The sequence below is a fragment of the Hemicordylus capensis genome, chromosome 2, assembly GCF_027244095.1.
Source record: "Hemicordylus capensis ecotype Gifberg chromosome 2, rHemCap1.1.pri, whole genome shotgun sequence".
In the NCBI taxonomy this organism is placed as follows: Eukaryota; Metazoa; Chordata; class Lepidosauria; order Squamata; family Cordylidae; genus Hemicordylus; species Hemicordylus capensis.
In genome coordinates this window covers 422029672-422050229 of record NC_069658.1, presented here as the reverse complement: position 1 = coordinate 422050229, position 20558 = coordinate 422029672, and the positions used below count along the sequence as shown (strand labels likewise).

At 43.8% G+C, this 20558-nt stretch overlaps 1 long non-coding RNA gene across 1 annotated transcript in view; it reads left to right on the top strand.

The window, feature by feature from the left end:
• The first annotated feature begins 857 nt into the window (after positions 1 to 857).
• The window catches only part of LOC128342743 (uncharacterized), a 38674-nt gene continuing 18973 nt past the window's right edge, over positions 858 to 20558 (top strand). Inside the window, exons 1-2 of the long non-coding RNA XR_008315146.1 lie at positions 858 to 1074; positions 5371 to 5504. This is a non-coding gene — a long non-coding RNA (uncharacterized LOC128342743). The remainder of the gene's footprint in view (positions 1075 to 5370; positions 5505 to 20558) is intronic.

The window sequence follows — 20558 nt, the reverse complement described above, 5'->3', positions numbered from 1 at the left end:
TAATGCTCTCTTGCAAATTCCATTGCTGTTGGGCCCTTCAGAACCCACATTACAAAAGTGGCACCCAACTAAGCAGGGCCTGAAGTGAATTTGCAGGTGTATAATTCGTTCCAATGGATGTGTGCTAAAAGTTAGGTTTTGATTTGCACAGATTTGGGTTTTTTTTAGCGATCCAAACCCTGGCAATGCAAAAATGAAGGCTGCAGAAATGTATGGTGCAATTAATAAGATGCAAAGGATGGAAAATGAAATGTTACGATGTGAATTCCAGATTCCCAGTGTTGTTTGGAAAATAGGGAAGGATTGTTGGCAGCAATGGCTGCATGGCAAGTAGAAAGTAATTCCTGAAGATGAAGAAGTGACAGCCTTTCTCTGGGAAGATGCAAATAATTGTGCTCAAGAAGTACCAGTGGGATTAGTAAGTTGCAGTTATGTGAAGCAAAAAACACCAATTACAATCTCTACCCCTGCTTTAAGTCTTTCCCCCAAATTGCAAGAGCAATTGTTAGCAAACGTTTTGCAGGCTGAAAGTATAATGACTCCAGCAGCAGATGCAAAAGTAAAACAACTGTCCAACTTGAATTCCTGGCTTGATCTGGCTTTTCTGTTTTCAAGCAATTTATGTGCAGCTTTCCATAAAGGTCCTAAAGAAAAACTCAAGAATTACAGCCCCAGGCAAATGGTTAGGGCTGGTTCAACTTCTCATTTATCAGACATCTATTATCTCCCTCTGTATACGCACAGAACAGCTACTTGACCACACCCACCAGTCTCAACCAAGTACTACACACGGGGGGGGAGGGGACGGGGGTTGGGGGAGGTGAGGAGTTACACTCTCTGTCATTGGTAGAGGTGATTATGATCTCCCTCAGTCTCTCCTACAGTGTGTATTGACTGAGTTCCAGGCTTATTTCTGACTTTGTGTATGTGCTCATTTATTACAATGATTGAAATAGGATTTGTCAAAGGAAATTCAGGAAATCTGCCATTTGCAGATCCCTGCATGATAACATGTTTCTTCGTTGGCAGTGAAGATTCCATACCATTGGAGATGAGGGTAGTGAAGACGACCAGGTTAGTATTAGAGCTGGTTTTGCAAGTTGGAAATCTGCACCCCCTCCCCACCCCGACAAACTGCCCTCATATGGTGTGCCAGTATAGGAGGAGATATGTTTATTTGATTTTTATCCCCCCTTTTTAAAAAGGAGCAACAATTTGGAGAATGGAGGTGGTCAGTGTTCCCTGATCCTTTTATCTTTAGCCCTGGAAACAGCCCAGAAGGGCTTCTACCAGGGCTAATGCAATCTTTCCCCGGCCCACTACCATAGGAAGCAGAAGTGTCTTGAAAATGGCTTAATTAATACCTCTGAGGCCTTTCCCCCTACTGCATTGGTCTTGACTCCTTTGTTGTGGCTGCTTTGTTCTGACAGTGGCCTCCCTTCATTTCATTCATTCATTCATTCATTCATTCGATTTCTATACCGTCCTTCAAAAAATGGCTCAGGGTGGTTTACCTGAGTTTGCTGCTTCCTTATAGGAGAGTTTTGTTGAACTTAAAAGCTTGGTTGCTTCTTTATGATCTATTAATTCATCCTAATGAAGACTGGTCTTAAGAAAGGTATCTCCTTTTTGCTTTCTAATTGATGCTGTGTAGTTTGTCTCAAGTTTTATAATGGGCCTATGCTTCCCTCTCCTCAAAATATGTTATTTTGAGAACATTTGAATGTTTGCTTCCCACACACGTACAATTCATCCTATGAGATGTGCTCAGTTTCTCATTTATCAGTAGTTCTCCTAAAAATGCCTAGAGGGAAAATAAAATCCTTTTCTTTTTAACTTTCTGATTCCAAATCAGTCCCTTGGATGGCAATTTATTTATTAAGGCGCTTCATCAGCATGCACAAAAGAAAACTAGTTAGAGACTGTCAGCAACATGTGATACCTCTCCAGGTAAAATAATTACACTGAGTATTTTCACCCAATTACATTGCATATATTTCACCACTTTGCCATGAGGAACAAATGAGGCTAGATACTGATGTGAGCTCAATGGTTTAATATAGCACAGCCCTGAAATATAAGCTTGCATAATGAAGTGAATACCATGCTTCAAAGATTTTATTGTGTTTTTAAGTCCTTATTTACACTACACTACACATTCACATCCATTTTATATTGGTTTAATAGTAATGGTTTTGCCCACAGAATCCTGGGAATTGTAGTTTGATGATGATGCTTCTCTATTAAACACCCTTTCCCCTCAGATCCCTAGCTCCCTACCTTTTATGAGGGCCCCTTAAGTACTGCATTTGAAGGCTACAGAGCATCCCTAATTTGGGTAAAATTGGAGTCAGAGGTGGGGCTTGAGGAGCTCATTAAAGCCTGTTCTACCTCTTCCTCATAATTCAAGAACTGTTCTCCACTTTCACTTTACTATGATGCCCAGGGTTCCCTTAGGTGAAGAAATGATATTAAACCGGTTTCCATCTGTGATGTACATAATGCTATAAGAAACCAATGCCCCATGTCTCCTGTAGCTTGTGGGTGGCTTGATTCACATTCTTCCATTATCTGGAGCTTACTGTTCTGCAGGTATCTTGTTGCACCTTGCTTTTATTACTCCTGCTGTTAGATATCCTGTTCCTTTCCCAGTGACCGCTTCTGTGAATTTTGTCAAGAAATGCAGTGGCTTAAATGCCCAAACACAGGGGTTGAGCCACCGTTGCACGAACGGGTTCAAAGAACCTGGGCTGCCGCCCCTCAGGGGCCACGCCTCGTGCCCGAGCCACTCCCCCTGTGTCTGATGCCAGATGCGGGGGCTGTGGTTTAGTTCGCCAATGGGGCTGCGCAAGCGAAACTATGCCCCCTGTGTCTGACGTCAGACACAGAGGGTGTGGCTAACCTTAACCCCCTGCATCTGATGTCAGATGCTGACATCTGACGCTGGGGCTGGGGAGGCTGAACCCAGGCTGCCACTGGCCTCCTTCCGCCACTGCTTAAACATAGCTCTCTTGTATTATGAAAGAGAGGAGAGGCAAAGAGAAGAGAGGCAATGGTGGGGCACTGAGGGAATCCACAAAAATAATGCTTGCTGCCTCTTATCCTGGACCCAGATCTTTAAATCTCCTAATACAGAGGCTATTCACACGATGGTAGAAAATGGGGTTAGCCTCTGCTAGCCCCATTTTCTACCATTGTGAGAACCACCGGGCTCGGCTGCGAGCCCGGTGGTTCTTAAGCGGATCACCCGCATAAGTAGCCTGGTGCTTAAACGGGCTTTGCGGAGCCAGCACTCCGCAAACCCAGTTTTTGCAATCTTGAGTTGCTGCAGCTCCACAATGCGGCAGCTCACGAGTAGACCCCTGACTGGGAGGCTGAAAAGCATCCTTCCGGCTCGGGGGTCTCTCCAGCATGCCCTGCGCACTTGCGCAGGGCATGCTGGAACTTCTGCGGGGCTCTGCCCCTGAACTCCCCAGCCCCCACCGGCTCCGTGACGGAGCCGGCAGTCGTGTGGGCAGCTGCTGTGGCCACCCAGAGCAGACTGACCGCTCATCTGCGGGGGGTGTGGGCTAAGCCCGCTCTCCCAGCAAACCCTCCCCAGATGGCTCCCATGGATCATGGGAAGCGCCTCATAGTGAGACTTCTAGAAGGTAGCCACTGTTCTTGAAACTCATTCCCCCCCACATTCTGGTCATCTGATCCTGTCCTCCGTGAGATTCACCTGCCACAGCAGGTGAGGGAGAGATGGTGGATCATGAAATTTAAAAGGCTGTATCTGGGGATAAGAGATGGCAGTTCTCATTTCCTGTGCTGTGGGAAATGGATTTCTGAAAACCTGAGCCTGGGCAGTACTGTGTGGTTTGGTTCGAACATAAAAACTTGGGAAATTCCATTCATTGAACTACATTTATATCCTGCTCTTCTTCCAAAGGTGTATACAGTCATCCCTTGCCAACCACAGTTACCAACTGTGGTTTTGAGTATATGCAAATAGGAAATTGTGACAGGCTTTGCCAACTATGACCTGAGTATCCACAGTTAGCAAGGTTTTTTAGTGATGGGGTGGTGACCTTTCCAGCTATTTTTTTGGGGGGGGGGTTCAGAGGTTTGATCTGCTCATTCTTCTTGGTGACTCTTGGTGATGTTACAGGCTTTTTTGTGATGTTTTTAGCATTTATTTTGTATTTCCCCCCTTTATTTTTAGGTCTTTTTGTGGTCGTGGTTCCCCTAACCCCCTGTTTCCCATGGACTTTAATGCCTTGCCAACTGCGAATTTGCCAATGGCAAGGTTTTGCCAGAACAGAATCCTAGTCGTTGGTGAGGGATGACTGTATATGATTCCCAAGTGGAATCACATCTAGGCAACTCACAGGATGGACTGTTAGCTTCAGCAGTATAAATGCATAATTCCCCTTTTGCCCATGGCACAAGCTCCATGTCCCTATTTATCAGGGACAGTCTCTATTTTCTGGTAACTATCCCTGGTAAATCACTATCTCTTTTAGGAATAAACTCCCTCTTGGCTTTTGAATTAGGGCATTCCATGGCAAAAAACCTGCGAGGTGTTCAAAGCTTTTGTTCAAGTTCCGAGCAGGATCTTACTACTCATACACAGGCTGCCTTACATTCTAGTGCAACCTTATCCTTAGGGATGTGCACGAACCGCAGTTCGAGTACAGTTTGGAAGCAGTGACCGGGAGCTGTAAGAAAGAGGAGAGCAGGCCCTTACCTGCTTTCCACTGCCCCATGCAGCTCCCTGCTGGGGTGGTTCTCATCCCAAGAATCACTGCGCGGCTCCAGCATGGACATGTCATCTGCGTATGCACGGGTGCCATTTGTGTAGTCAGTGCAAGGATTCTTGGGACACATTCTTGGGACACAAAACCTTGGGAGGTTTTGTGCAGTGACCTTTGGTATGAGAACAGAGTAATTACAAGATTGTTCTTATGTCATCTGTGAAATGTTGGAGAGCAGACCACAGTCTGATTCATGTTATCTTTACTCTGGAACTGAAAAAGAAATAAATTGGGGTTTACCAGCTCAAATTTGTCTGGGAATTTGGAAAGAGTTCAGGAATAAACCCAGGATCAATGAAAATAACTGCCTGAAGGGAATTGGATGCACCTGGCTCCATAAGATTTCCCTGACTTGCTACTGCAGAATAGTAATAATTCAATTTATAGCACCGTAAAGCACAGCATTAAGTACAATCAAAACCACAGACCAAAATCATAATGGGATTTATGCAAATCTTGTTTCCACCTGAGATGCTGTGGAATTACTGTTTGTCAAAATTATCATTTCATCGTATTGCATTGTAACATGTTGTGTCCTCGCTTTTGTACCTTGTTTCACCATGTTAATCCTTAGTCAGAGATGGGAAATGGCTGCATAAACTCTTCTGCCTGCAGTGAGCTTTGCATTTCAAGCAAACAAGCCATGTCAGGAATACTCCAGATGGTATAAGAGATGCCAGTTTGCAGTTCCTACCGAAGGCAGGAAGAGTATGTATATTGAAAGAGAATTTGTTTTTCATTCCCTATTTATGTTTTAAAAATCTGTCTTCTGTTTAAAATCGACTGGGAGGGAGTAGGGTGCTTCTCCCGAAAGTCTCAAAACCTGAAGCTTTTTTCTTCCAGTGTTCATAGCTTTTCAATTTTTCATAAGGGTATGTGAAATCTCAGGGTCATGCAGATGTCAATCAGGCTACCATAGACACGCCTTTTCCTCTTCTGTTTGATTATTTACTCCTCACATCTCTATTCCATCCTTGCTGGAAACTCATCACCTCTGGATGTTGTCTGAGCACACAAATACTGCCTCTCTGGCTCGAGCTGCTTGCAAATTATATCTTCCTCGAAATAGGGCTGACAAAGGTGCTTTGTAGTCTTTGTTTCTTATTTACCCAAAGGCACCCTCTTACATTTTACATTTGGCTCTTTTCAAGGATGTTGAGTTCCTGGGACTAAGCTTTATATATATATATATATATATATATATATATATATATATATATATATATATATTCATCTTTATTTTCATCCTGCAAAAGCAGTTCTTTCTAACTTTCCATCAAAATATCCAACAACTCTTCCATTCAAGATGTTTGTGAATGAAGACATTAAGGCTCCAGTGGTCCAGGAACCTCCCTTTAAATATCAGCACACTCTTGGATTCCTGTGGGATGCCTTGGACAAATTAGTACCTCTTAACCTCAGCTGGCCACCTGTAAAATGGACAAAAGAGTGTCAGGGTTGTTGTTATGAAGAGAGGTGAGACAAGGGAATAGAGTTACAAATCCTGACCTTAGGGCTGAACTGTGCTGTACACTTAAAAAACACACACACCTTATTTGATTTTAAATAATATGTTATTCATGGCTGCCAAAACAGCAGATAGTGGATTGTTTCCAAAGAAAGTGAATCAATGGGACAAGTCATTTTTGACTAATTCTTAGTTAACTAACTTTCTTTGAATACTATCTATCCAGTATTCTGTATGGTGATCCACAAATAATAAGAGAGTAACATCCAATTGCCGTGGTGGTGGTGGTGACAATCTAACAATTCCCATGATGCAATAGGATATACAATGTCTGTATAGCAATACAGACAAGAACAGATCGTTATTGTTGACTCTGAGTTCAATCGGCTGAACAAATTAATTCCTTTGACTAGGATAAGTGTAGTATCTCATGCAAACACCACTAATGTAAACAGAGGTTTTTAGCAATAGTTGTATGAATATGTTTGAATTTATTATTATCATCACTTACTAGCCTCCAGAGTAGCTTACAGGAATTAAAAAGCAATAATAATCACATCAGTACAATTATGTAAAACAAGCAGACAAGTGAAGAGTCTCAGTGAAACCACAGAATAAATATTTGAAAAGGCTAAAAGGCCTAGGCAAAAAATAAAAATAAAAAATTGCCTGGCATTGAGAAGATGTCAGAATCAATGCCAAGCAAGTCTCTTTGGGGGAGACCATTCCAAAGCTGGGATGCTACAGAAGAAAAACCCTATCCTAGGTCACTCCACATCAATTCTGAAGCTGAACTTCTGAGGATGATCTTAATAGTTAGGCAGTTCTTGTGGGTGAAGAGAAGACCGGTGAGACGTGTTCACCAGAGACTGCTGAGAGTAAAGCCTGTGTGGGTGTGTGGAGAGTGGTAAACTTGCACTTGGAACTTGTGCTCAAGCTTCTCACATTATGCATACAATTGACATCTGGAATGACCCAAGGAATGGTCTCAGAGATTTCTGTAGGTCTCCTGCTAATCAGTGGGGGTTGGGGGGGTGGGTTGGGTATAAGATTCCCAAATTTCTATACATCAAAAATATTTTTAGTAAATTCAGAATTCAAGGGGAGGGCAACTCCCCACCCACTTGCCTCCCACACCTGCAGAAACCTATGGTTATGCATCCATAAGAATGATTGCACTGTGATATGCATGATGTTTGATTGTGCTTAGTGGATTTTAATCTGTGGCTTTTAAATATTGTTTTAGATTTTGTACACTGCCTAGAGATATACATATCAGGTGGTATAAAAATATGATTGATAAATGAATGAATAAATGAATGAATGATGGAGGAAGAGTGAAGAGTACTGGGTTAAGATATGAGAAACCCATGTTCAGATTTTTGCTCAGCCATGAAGCTTCCTGGGTGATCATGAGGAAATACTCTTAGGTTTGTTCTGAGAATAAAATGCCCTCATGTATGCCACATGAGGTCATTGGAGAAAGAGAGAGATACAAGATGACATATAAATATTGTATGCCATATCATTATTGCATAGGCCAAAAGAAGCCTTCCAGTAGCTCCCACGAGCCTTGAATGAGCCTCTGCCAGTAATTGCTACTCAAGAGAAAAATGACAGCATCAGATTTCAAGCTGACACAGGGTTCAGAGGCCTTCCTGTTACAGGCTTCCCCTTAGGCTGTGCTTTTAAATCTCTCTTCACTTGGGAGCAGAGGACAACAATTTCATATTACTCCCTGTCAGATGTGCTGTTAGAACTATTGCTGTGGTCATTAATTAAGTAGCATTCAACCAGGCCCATTCTGAGGCTGCACAAGGAACCCACCTAGATTGTCAAGTGTTCCAAGGCCAACCTAGACAGCAGGCGGAGGACCAAACTAAACATTACAGTAAGCCTGTCATTCATGTTGACTGGCTTCACTATTCTTTTTTCAAAAAAGCAGCTGTAAGTGGGGTTCCTGATCAGGACCAGATGCAGAGGAGGGCAGCCTTTATTCTTTGTGCCCACCATGGTTCCAATCTGGATTCCTCCCCCACCCCACAGCTCCTATTTGAGAAGGAAATAAGTTTCCTTTAATAACTATCTGATCCAGATTGGTGCAGCAGTGGGGCAAAGTCACCCCTGTGGTCCCTTACTGTGGTCCCAGTCCGGATCCTCCCCTTCCTATGGCTGCTATTTTTTTTAAAGGGGAAAAACTATTGAGACCATTAGTGCTAATGAAGGCTTAATGTGATGTCTAGTTTGGCCCTGAATATTCTGTTTGCCTGTCTGGTTTGTGACAGAATATTTCAATTTTACCTTGATTGTATTAAGAAGGATATGATATGTATGCAGCTGGGTTTTTCTTTTAAGAGCCAGGGTGATTTTGGCATAGCTCTTCTTGCAAAAACAAACATACATTTACAGCAGGCCTGCTCAACTTCGGCCCTCCTGCAGATGTTGGCCTACAATTCCCATAATTCCTGGCTATTGGCTGCTGTGGCTGAGAATTATGGGAGTTGTAGTCCAAAAACAGCTGGGGGGCCTAAGTTGAGCAGGCCTGGTTTACAGCAAGCCTGCACAACTTGTGATCCTCCAGGCCAAATGCAGCCCTCCAGCCATACTCTATAGGCTGCCAAGTTCTCGACAACCTCCCTCTTTTTTTTGTAGTTCCATGCAGGCACAAGGTTTATGGAGCCCCTGGTGTGTTACTCTCTCTGCAACTGCTGATGCTGGGCTCCAGATATGACCCAGCATCCACCCTCAAATGAAGGCCGTAGTCCTCTGGACAGCTTCCTCTAGACACTCCTAGAACCTAAAGTGTCACACACTTACACCTTGTGGATGCTTGGCTGTGAAGAGATAAGGTGAGCCCGGCAAGGGCTGCTTCTTTCTTAATCTCTAGTTGCCTTAACTGAAGGCACTCCAGTACCTGGTTTTATGTGCACCCCCAGCAGAGGCGTATCTAGGAAAAATAGTGCCTAGGGCAAGCACTGAAATTGCGCCCCTGTCCAAACATCTGACACTCATCTTTCAGATAGCTTTAGCATAATATAAGCTCAAAAATACAAGTTCAGACACTTTCAGGAGAAACAGGTTATAAGCAACACACACATGAATGCACACATACAACCACACATGTGGCACATATGTGCCAGTCGCCTTCCCAAGGAAACGCAGCACATCCATGTGCTGGGCATGAATCCATAGAGCTAATTAGTGAAAACTCTCTTTAGCAAATGCTATGCCAAATCAGCACACCTCACTAAGGTTGCTGCCTCCAAGAAACCTAGGGATGGTTTTCCCCCCTGTCCAAACAGCTTTTGCCTTAAAGGGAGATGGTTGCAATAGGAAATCTTAGGGGCCCCAAACAATCTGAAATTATCCAGCAGCTTATAATAGGCTTGGATCCAGCAGCATGATCAGGAAGAAGGTGGGAGTTGCAACTAGCCACAGAACAGCAAAACAGTATGATATTCAAATCAGAAAAATGGTATGTGTGTGTGTGAGAGAGAAAGAATTTATAACAATAATCTACCCTGCACTACCGTCACCAATTTTCTGTCTCTGCCATACTGCAAAGGTTTGGTAGAAGGTTGCCCCTGCCCCATCCCCTCAAGTTCTTGGGTCTAAAGGTAAAAAAAAACAAAAAAAAAACCCCAATTCTATTGCATACATATTCCATTTCCTATCTGTCACTGTGACAGATACTGTGATAGTGTGTATTGGATGGAGGACACCAGCCACCTTCATAGCATTACAACCCTTTCAAAAGTGAGTTCTGCCATAAATGAACCAAGTAGGAACACAAATATGGTGCCTTGGATAAGTTACACCTCCCTTGTTCAATACAGAGGCAGGCAAAAGGCAGACTGGACAGTAAACTTTATGTCTAGTTTATCAAATTCACTAGTCAATCAGAATCACAGCATGACTATTCAATGTGTCTTTTAAAAACAATTGTGTTCAAAGTAAAAAGGGAGCTGCATTGATTTTTTAAAAAAAGACATTCTAAAATATAATTTTTAGAAGGCAAGGAAACTTGAGCAAATCTGCTTGGGATGCACAGGCAATAAAAACCCGAGTACAACTCAGCTAAATTGAAGGGAATAATTTGTAGCACGTTAACCACTTATTTCAAAAGTCAAGCCATTTCTCAGTATGGTAAGACTGCACAACACAGAGATGGCAATACATTGCAAATGCAACATTTCTGGGTGTGAATTTATACAATAGTTATTTTTTTTTAAAGCACTGCACAAGTTAAAGGCAGGCACTTTCCAAGTTTGAAATCCCACAAACCTTATAATCAGATGGCTTGACAAATATGGAGATAAACAGAGCTCTGTATAGAGAATTAAACAGCATGCGAGTGAATATTTCCATTTTATTCCTTGCCTTTCTCCCTGACCCTTCAGTTTTGCCAGCTTACAAGGTATCTAACCAACATTGTCTTTTTAAGGGATGCTTTGTCCATTTACTTTTGTGCCATTTATGTGTTTTTAAAATGCCCGGGTCCCTTGCCAACAACTTTGTATTCTTCTGACTCCCTAGATCACAGAAAAATCTAGACTTAGGTCTCACAGAGGTCATTTAAGCATGTGCAGTGGCCATTTTGTTTTCAGCAACTTTTTTAAAAAAATTTTAAAAATGGCCACTGCACATGCTCAAATGGTCCCTGCGAGGTCCTATGCCTTGCCAGGCCTCACAGAGGCCTTTTGGGCATGTGTGGCCACCTCCCTGGCTGCCCTACCCTAGTTTCGCCTATGACCCCCCAGACTGCCAACCTGATTTTTCAGGAGGAGTGCAACCTCATCAAGAACAGGCCAAGCACCATCTCCCAGACTGGCAGGCATCCAACTAACAACTCCTACATCTTGTTCTCTCCTTTCCAGATCCATACAGCTGTTCCAGTTCAGGGTCACCATTGGCTCCCTAAGATTGGATGAAAAAAGTGAGATAGAGCTGAGTGTCATCAGTGTATTTCATTCAGTGGTTTCTTGCAGATGTTGAGCAGCATAGGGGACAAGATGGAACTGCAAACCCCCCCCCCCCAAGCCAAAGATCAAGAGGTTGAGCAGAAGTCTTCCAGCACCACCTTCAGGACTTTACCCTCAAGGAATCAGTGGAGCTCCCTATAGGCAACGCCACACACACCTATCTTTGCCAGGCAGTTCAGAAGGTACTGAAAGCTGCTGAGAGGTGCAGGAGGACCTACAGGTAGGGATGTGCATGGAACCGGTTCAGAGGCCCTTTTACGGACCTCCGAATCAGTTTGAATGTCCGACGGTTCTGCTGGTTCGAAGGGGGGGGATACCTTTAAGGACCAGGGAGGGTGCTCTTACCCCTCCCCCTGCCATGTTACCCCCACTGGTGCTGTCATTAAAATCGGTCCCGTGGGATGTGCACATGCAGTAGCGGACACTTCCGGTTACTTCCAGTCCACGATGTACATGGGCATGCTTCCTCCCCACGGGTCTGATTTATTAATGCCAGCGCCAGTGGGGATAACATGGCGGGTGTGTGTGTAAGAGCACTCTCCATGGTCTTTAAAGGTATCTCACCTCACCTTCAAATCGGCAGTCGGCAGTTCTGTGCACACCACTACCTTCAGGGTCACCCTTCCCCTGTCCATCACCAGGTGACTGAAATGTGTCCTAATCATTGGTCTCATCAGGAAAACTTGGAGGTGTGGCCATCTTGCACTCAAGTACTTTGCCCCCCAAATAGGATGTTTGACTTAGGGCAATAATTGTTGAGATCAGAGGGATCCAGCAAAGCCCATCATCACAAACAGCTTAATATTATACGGTATGTCCCGCAAGTGTGATCATAGATGTGTACTTACAACCAGAACCCCCTCTTATTTAACAAGACAGCCTGATTCTGATTGGGATCATGGCATGTGGTAAGGGGAAGGTTAACTCTTTCACCTGGCACTGTTGCTATGCCAAAAGACACCCATTTGAAGCAGCTACGTCCCCTCAAACAGTACACTCTTGAGGAGTGAATGACAGTCCTGTAATCTTAAATATTTCAGCTGGGAATTTAGCAGACCCAGGCTGGCTTCTTGCATTATTTATAGGAGAGGGATATGAGACTGTCTGCATATCCAGTGAGACTGTATTGGATGCACATCTTTAAAATCTCAGCTGTTGGGTCATCATACATGGCTGGCAGAATGTGTTCAGAGACCAGTCCTAGATCCTATTAGTTCTATCACTCCTTTTTCGTATTTGTGTTATGACAAACATTCTGCTCCTTACACATATTCTGGAATTGTAAGAGTTCTTTTTCTTCCATCAGTTCTGTGTGCCTGCTCAAAGTCTCTGATGCCTGATGTCACCATCTGTTTTTTGTTTTGTTTTGTTTTTTGCAAGAACTTTTCATTAGGCTTGCTGCTGAATTTTGTGCTGTCTAAAATTCAGTTTGGATTTTGCTCATCTGACTATAATGGAATCTGTCCCAAACTCATGAGTGGTCTGGTTGGAGTTTGTATAATTTCCATTTGTCAGCGGAAAAGCACAAGTACAGCTTCTGTTGTGCATGGTCATGCATGTCATTCTGTATTTGTGGGGGCCTACAGGTGCATCCTACATTTGTTTGAACTCATTTCAACTGTTTGGGGCAAAACCCCACAAGAAAAATATGTGCTTGTTTTGGGGATTAGCCTTATGTAGGCAATATTGCTGCCATATACAGTATACCTGTGATGAGGGTAAACACACAGGAGTGTTGCAGCTAGCTATGCTCTGGCCTGCACTGACATGCTCCCACTCTAGCCACATGCCCTGGGTTCCCCATAGTCAGTGTTTGGCTGCAGAGGAAAGCATTCAATGAGTGTGAGAATTTCTACTATATTCTAGAATCCTGACTCAGGGTGAAAAGGTTTCAACAGATTCCAGGTGGGATGGAAAAATATTGTATTTTTACAATACAATCGGGATTGTTTGGGAGGATGAGTGGCAGACTTCAAGTCCGTTGGCCCTGTGGTTTGTCGATATGTGCAAATGCAGCCCATGTTTGTATATTTCCAAATGTGTTAGTTACAAACTGAGATTGCAGTAAAGCAGTGAGATTTAGGATACACTGTACTTAATTAAAGTAAAAGAACCCTTCCTTTAAAAATTGCCCCAAATTACAAGAGGTGGAAAGGATTTTACCCGAAGAAGTATAAAATGTAACACTCTCTGCAGAGAAGGCAGTCTTATTTGATAAGCTCAAGGGAGTTTTTGCTGGGCTGGGGAGGGAAGGGGTTATACCAATTACACAATTCAGCCTCCTTTCAAGCAACAGAAGCTTTCTCCCTCCCATTAAACTGGGAAAGAGGGATGAAAATTACAGAAGATGTCTTTGTGTTGCCACGAGGGCATCAGGGGTTTAGCAATAGCAATAGCAATAGCAATAGCAATAGCAATAGCAATAGCAATAGCACTGACATTTATATACCGCTCTATAGCCGAAGCTCTCTAAGCGGTTTACAATGATTAGCATATTGCCCCCAACATTCTGGGTACTCATTTTACCAACCTCGGAAGGATGGAAGGCTGAGTCAACCTTGAGCCCCTGGTCAGGATCGAACTTGTAACCTTCTGGTTACAGGGCGGCAGTTTTACCACTGCGCCACCAGGGGCTCTTTAGATTGTTTACATAATAGAAAATCATGTTATTGTTGAATTATTGTTGAATCTTTAGGAGAATCCCTTAGTATGAGTCACAGATTAATCAAGTATACCTGTGTGTGGAAGCAGAAATCTCCTAGTCAGAACTGAGGTACCAGAGATTGACATGTTCAGCTAAAATGACGCTTTTACTGAGTTTTGTGGAGAAACCGTTGTTGTGGGGGAAAGTTTAGAAAATAAATTTATTTCATTGCTTCTTTATCATCCAATCTCCTGCGTTATGGAGAAGAGTTCATAAGAGCAAACCCTTCAAAGGAAAGTGCAAGCTTTGCACAACAGGAGAACTAATGGAGAATTGATGCTTCCTTTTAGGAGCTGGGAGTTCAGAAAATCTGAGTATATAATTCCAAGGACACTGGTTCAAAACCAGACTCGGGACACAGAGAACACACATGAGAAGCAGGAGAAACATGAACACCCCCCCCCACTAAACTGGGGAAAAAAATCATCGTGTTTTTTATACAAAAGAGAAAAAAAGAGGGGGAAAGATGCAAAAATATGAGGCTGTTCTCATGAGCAGCCCAACCCAGGCTAGAGCACCCCAGCCTGGATTGGGCTGCTCTTGTGGAGCACCAGAATCAAGCCCGATCCCAGCGCTGCCTTCATGGGTAGCCTGACTTTTTACTCTGGCCTTTAGCCAGGGCCTCTACCCTTGGTGCCGTGTGTGTGCTTTGGCTACACATAGCCTGAGCACAGAGTCGGGCAGCAAGAACACCCGGCTGAGGGCGGATCCCTCAATGCACTACGCTCCTGGCTCTGCTGATCGCACTGTTGTTGCACATGTGCTGTGACGAGTGGCAGAGCGAACTGGGAAGGCAGGCAGGAGCCTGCCTCCATGCCCACCCTCCCCAGAAAGGCGGTGTGCATGACCTCTCTATTTAGCAAAGGCTATGGAATATCAATCATACAAATGTAGATGTTTTCTTTTCTCCCCAAATAAATAAATAAATCCTAATCTCAACAGCAACAACACAATCACATCTCTGAAATGTCCCAGAGTGCTTTGGAAACGCCCTCTATGTCATAGGTCTGCTTGATGCAGGAAGTAGGCTGTGATGGCTGCCCTGGGATCCTCGTAGGAATTGTAAGATATACATAAATAAATGGCACCTTCACTGGGAGATGATTGCTTAACTTTGAGGCTCTTCTTCAGCTACAGGTAACACCTACCCAGTAAACGTCTGATATACTGAGTTAGTGGATAATTCAAGGAATTTTTTGGGGGAGGGGGGTCAACAAGGTCTATGCACCTTACTCCCTGTGCCATCACTGCAGCCTCCAGTCAGGGTAGTTATCAGCCTGGTCTGCTTTCTGCTGCAGTACAGCACTGTCCACATAATGGCTGGAACCAGTACTCCAGCTCTTTAACTCAGGTGACCTAAGGAAGCAATAGGGGCCTAGCTTGCTTTATATAACAGATGCTCCAGACTTGGTGGTTCTGCCTGAGCAACAGCGTTGCACCTTCCTGTTTACTTGATCTGGCACACAACCCCTGCCTGTCTCAATGTCTGCTGGTTCTGACCCTCATGTGCCTGCTCCACAATCAGATACTCCCAGTAGTAGCCAGGCCAGGACTTGACAAGTGAGAGTAATGTTCCTGGAAAGGCAATAGCAAGTTCTTCATCGTGGTCTCTGTTGTTCACACATGGGCTTCTGCGGCTGCAGAGGACTAACCTGCAGAACATTCCAAGCTTCTCCATAGCCAGACTTTTGGTGGTAGCTCCTCCCGTCTCCAGCTTCACTCTCGATTTCCTCTCAGTTCTTTGTTGTCCACCGAAGGACTTACAGCTTTGCTGGTTCTTTCCTTGCCTTTCCACTCTGTTGAGAGATAAGTTGAATTTATGCTCCAGTCTCCACCCCCCTCTATTATTTTGAAGTTCTACTCTTCTGTTCTTGCCTTTGTCTCTAGTTTTTTCTTCCTCTTGCGTTTAGCATCTTTTCTCCTCAGCGCCCCCCTGCATTAAAAAAGGGGAGGATTCTTAATCAGGAGTTATATGTATAATTCTTTGGTTTTTTCACGAGGAGATTGGGGCCCTTATTTCTTTATCCACAAACAGATCCCGCTGCAAGGCCGGCAAGGTGGCTTTCAAACACTGTAGTATTTGCTGCACCAAAATTCCATCCACAAGGTTGATTTGTGCACCCACTGCCTGAACTTCACCAAACAGGCTTGCAAGAACAAGGCGCTCTGTCTCTGTTCTCTCTTTTGGGAGCAGGCATTAACTCCCTTGATGGTGTTGAGCCCGTTCACTTCTCAGGAGGCACACCCATTTGTTAAGGATCCTTCTAATTCTTGGAATTGTATTTATTTATTTTTACATTTATATTCCAGTCTTTCCCCAAGGAGCCCAGAGCTGTGAAAATGGTTGTGTTTATCCTCACAACAGCCCTGTGAGGTAGGTTAGGCTGAGAGATAGATACGTGACTGGCCCAGAGTCACCCAGTGAGTTCCATGGCTGAGTGGGGATTTGAACCTGGGTCTCCCTGGTCCTAGTCCAACTTTCTAACCACTACACCACACTGACTCTGGTTCCTGGGCATGATCTTGGAGCCATCAGTTCCAGCTCTTCCATCTTCGGAACTGACTCTGTTAGTTTTGACCCTATCACTATCGACCCAGCCGATCACCTCCACTTCCACTGGACAAACCTCTCTGACATTCGTCATGAAGCCTCAGTCTTCTGCTTTAAAAATCAAAATGCATCAAATCACTTTAGAGAGTGCACCTCGATGATGCCCGCTTCCTGCAACATCATCCCACACTAAACTCCATCGTATAAGCTGCTCAGACCCAGGCCAAGCATTGAACCCTGTCCACTCCAGTGGACCATGAGGTCAGGAAACTTGATTAAATTAGAAGACACCTTTACTCCACAAATACCTTGCAACTCAAAATCACAAATTACAAGGCCTGCATGGACAGGTATAATCATTTTCTGTGGGATATGCTGGGTCCCTGCTTGGACATGTTACCTCCAAAACAATAGAAATTAGTCAAAGCTTTTCACAGAAGCTTTTCACTTGGCAAAACAGCAGCTGCATTCCTCCCGCCACCAGGCGGACTGCACTGCCAGGTCCATGGCCTCCTCGATTGCCTTATGAAGGCATGCCTGGCTGAGATCTTCAGGGCTGGCACCAGAAGCGAAATCATGCATTGAAAATCTACCGTTCCTGATGAAACCTTGGAAAAGGTACAAAAACTGTGCAATATGGCCTGTTCAGTGAGTTGGCAATCCACCCAACACAAACAGCCCAAACCCTACAAGTTTTCCCGGCCCACCACCTCCAGAGCATCTTCCTACTCACTCAGAGCAGATTCCTCCTTTCTCAGCCAGAGGCAGAGCACAGGCTTTGGAATGCTCTCCCAGTGGCTATTTGCTCCTCAGTCTCCATTATGGCTTTTAGAAAACATGTGAAGACTTGGCTTTTTTCTCAGACTTTTATATATGATTGTCTCCATTGCTGCTTCTTTGTATATTGTTTGGTATTTTTATGTATGTATTTTAATTTTTTAAAATTAGATCTGTTCTTATATTTTAGCATATTTTAATTGTGCATTTTTTATAGTCTTGTTTTAACTTTTTTTAAAATGTGAACCGCCTTGTGATTATTTTAATGAAAGGCAGTATATAAATTTAACAATTAAAAAAAAAAAATATATATATATATAGAAGACCACACTTCCAAGGACAGAAACAGGGCCGTCCTAGATTCACAACCACTACCTATAACAAGAGTACCTGACTTCCTACCCTCCCGGATTGGTACCCACCTTCGACCATTACTCAACATCTGGGATTCAATTACCTCTGATCAGTGGGTCCTTATTTGGGCTACGCCCTGGTATTCAGAGACCTTCTGAGTCTCCCTTCACCGGTTTACCCTACCAGACCCATGGGCCTACTGATTGAAGAGGTATACACCCTCCTTACAAAAGATGCAACAGAACAAGTTCTTCACAACCCTGACAAAGGTTTCTTTTCACCTTTCTTCACAGTCCTCAAACATGATAGAGGACTGTGTCCCATCCTGGACCTTTGTGACCTCAATATTTACTCCACTACAAGAAATGTTGGAAGCTTGTTGTAAAAGGCGTTCTCCTTCTTCTCTAATAAGACACCTGGTTTGTGTCCATCAACATCACATATTATCATATAATAATTTGGCTACAACATCGGAAGTTCCATCGATTTGAGATAGATCAGAAGACGTACCAATTCAAAGCCCTCCTGTTCAGACTCGTGTCCACCCCCTGTATTTTCACCAAATGTCTGGCTGTTGTAGTCACTTATCTCCAAGAAAAGGGGATTCAGGTGCTGCTATATTTAAACAACTGGTTCTTCATGGCAAGCTCACAGGAGACCCTCCTGGACAATCTCTGCTTCACCTTGAACCTACTTCAAGACCTAGGCCTTCAAATCAACTTTTTAAAAAATCACATCTCACCCCTTTACATTCGTTTTGTGGGCATTGCCTTCAACTTGTCGAGAGCCAACACCTGTCTTCCAGAGGATCGCATAGACACCCTATGAGACCTGGTGTACTTCACCATTCACTGCTGCTGTCACCCAGCGAAGCATATCCAAATACTAGACCTGATGGTCTCAACCACAGCAGTCCTCCCAAATGCCCACCTTATCATGTGAACCGTATAACGTTGGTTCACAGACATCTTCAGACCTCTCATAGATCACCAGTTGAAGTCACTCCACATTCCTTCCCAGGTTCACTACTCTCTTCAGTGATGGATGTCCCTTCCAAACTTGTTGATTGGCACACCTTTTGACCCAGCACCACCAGAGCATGTGATCACCACAGATGCTTCTGAAACAGGTTAAGGAGCCCATCATGCATCTTCCACACTCAGAGGCCTATGGTCACATCAGGAGGCCAAGCATCATATCTACTACTTGGAACTCCTGGCCACCTTCAAGGCCCTGAAGAAGTAAGCCCCTTCTCAAGTAAGCTTGTGATATGTCCATATGTGAACAACAGAAAGACCACGAAGAACAGCAATTTGCTTACCTGTAACTGAGGTTCTTCTAGTGGCCATCTGTTCATTCACATGCCCATCCTACCTTCCCCACTGCAGTCTTCTGTTTTGTTTCCAGATCAGCGGACTCCTGAACTGAGAGGGAAGCAAGAGAGGCTGGAGAGGGGAGGCGCTGGAGAGGGGAGGCACCAGACCTGCCAAAGGTCTGGCTATGGAGCAGCTTGGAATGTTCCGGAGGCTATTCCTGCACAGACGCAGAAGCCCATGTGTGAACGAACAGATGGCCACTAGAAGGAGCACACAACTCCAGCCTATCTTGATCATGTCTGCTGCTTCTGATCCTCATCTGCCTGCTCCACAGTCAGCTCCTCCCAGTAGTAGCCAGGCCAGAACTTGACAAGTGAGAGTGATGTTTCTGGAAAGGCAATTGAAAGTTCCCAATCACTATCTAGGTAGCCCACCAACTGGCTGAGTCTAGCCAGTTCCTGGTGTGCTGTGAATGTGCACAGAGACTTTACAGCTTGTCCCCTATCTCTGCACCACTGGTGTGAGCAGGTCCCTCACTCTCGTTTTAAAACATGGTGTGGAGTCCCTTTTCTGTACTTTGCATTAAATGCTATTGCATGCTAATTTCTTATCTGCTTAGTACCCAATAGATATATCTGGACCTCTGTTCCTTCCTAATATTTTCTACCTGCCAACATTAAGCTGCATTCCTGTCAAAAGGACAAGTCAGAGTTACACATGGTTATCATTTTATCCCTGAAAGTCTGCTTTGCTTTTTATGAACAGCAATCTCTTTCTTAGCTTGGATGGATAGGAAATATATACTTCCCTCATTTATGAGAACTTGTATTATGGCCTCAAGGCTCTTGTTTAATAAAGAAGTGGGGGAAAGCCTTTCCAGATCATACAATCTCATTTTTGAAGAGGAAATAACCCTATCATTACACTCTGTGACACTGATATGCTGCATAATACTGCCTATCAGTACAGAGTGGAGAAAACTAACTCTTAAATGGTGCCACATTAAATATTTGAAGTAAAAAAAAAAAGAATATTTCCAGCCAGGAATGTTATTACAGGCTTATGAAGAAGTGTTCTTTGTAGAAATAAAGTTGCGTGGTAATGGACCTGTAAGCTGATTTGCTTGAGGCATTTAAATTGCCACCTCATTGCTCACTATAATCTATCACTGGAGACCTTTAAAGCATATTTTAGAGGAAAGTGTATGATTAATATTGGTACAGTTCAATGTGAAATAAATGCTTTTTTGACATTTGAATAATGTAGAATAAAGGCAAATTAGTGGTGGTGATGATGACCCCTTGGTGTGGTACAAGAAATTGTGACTACAAATTGGTCATTAACAAATTTAGCTTGGAAAAGGTTTTGACAATGAGATGTAAGAATCTGGAATGTTCTCCCCCAGAATAGTTGGAGAGAAGAAACCTTCACTAGGTTCAAAATGAGGGTTGCCAACTGACCAGAAAAATGTTATTTGGCCATCCCTGCTCCTGTGCCTATAAAATGGCACCTCGATCTGAAAAATTCAGCAGGTGAAGCTTTTCATACCATAAACATGATCATCAGCCCATGTTTGCAGGCCGAGCAGCTGCTAAAGGCACAGGAGCAGG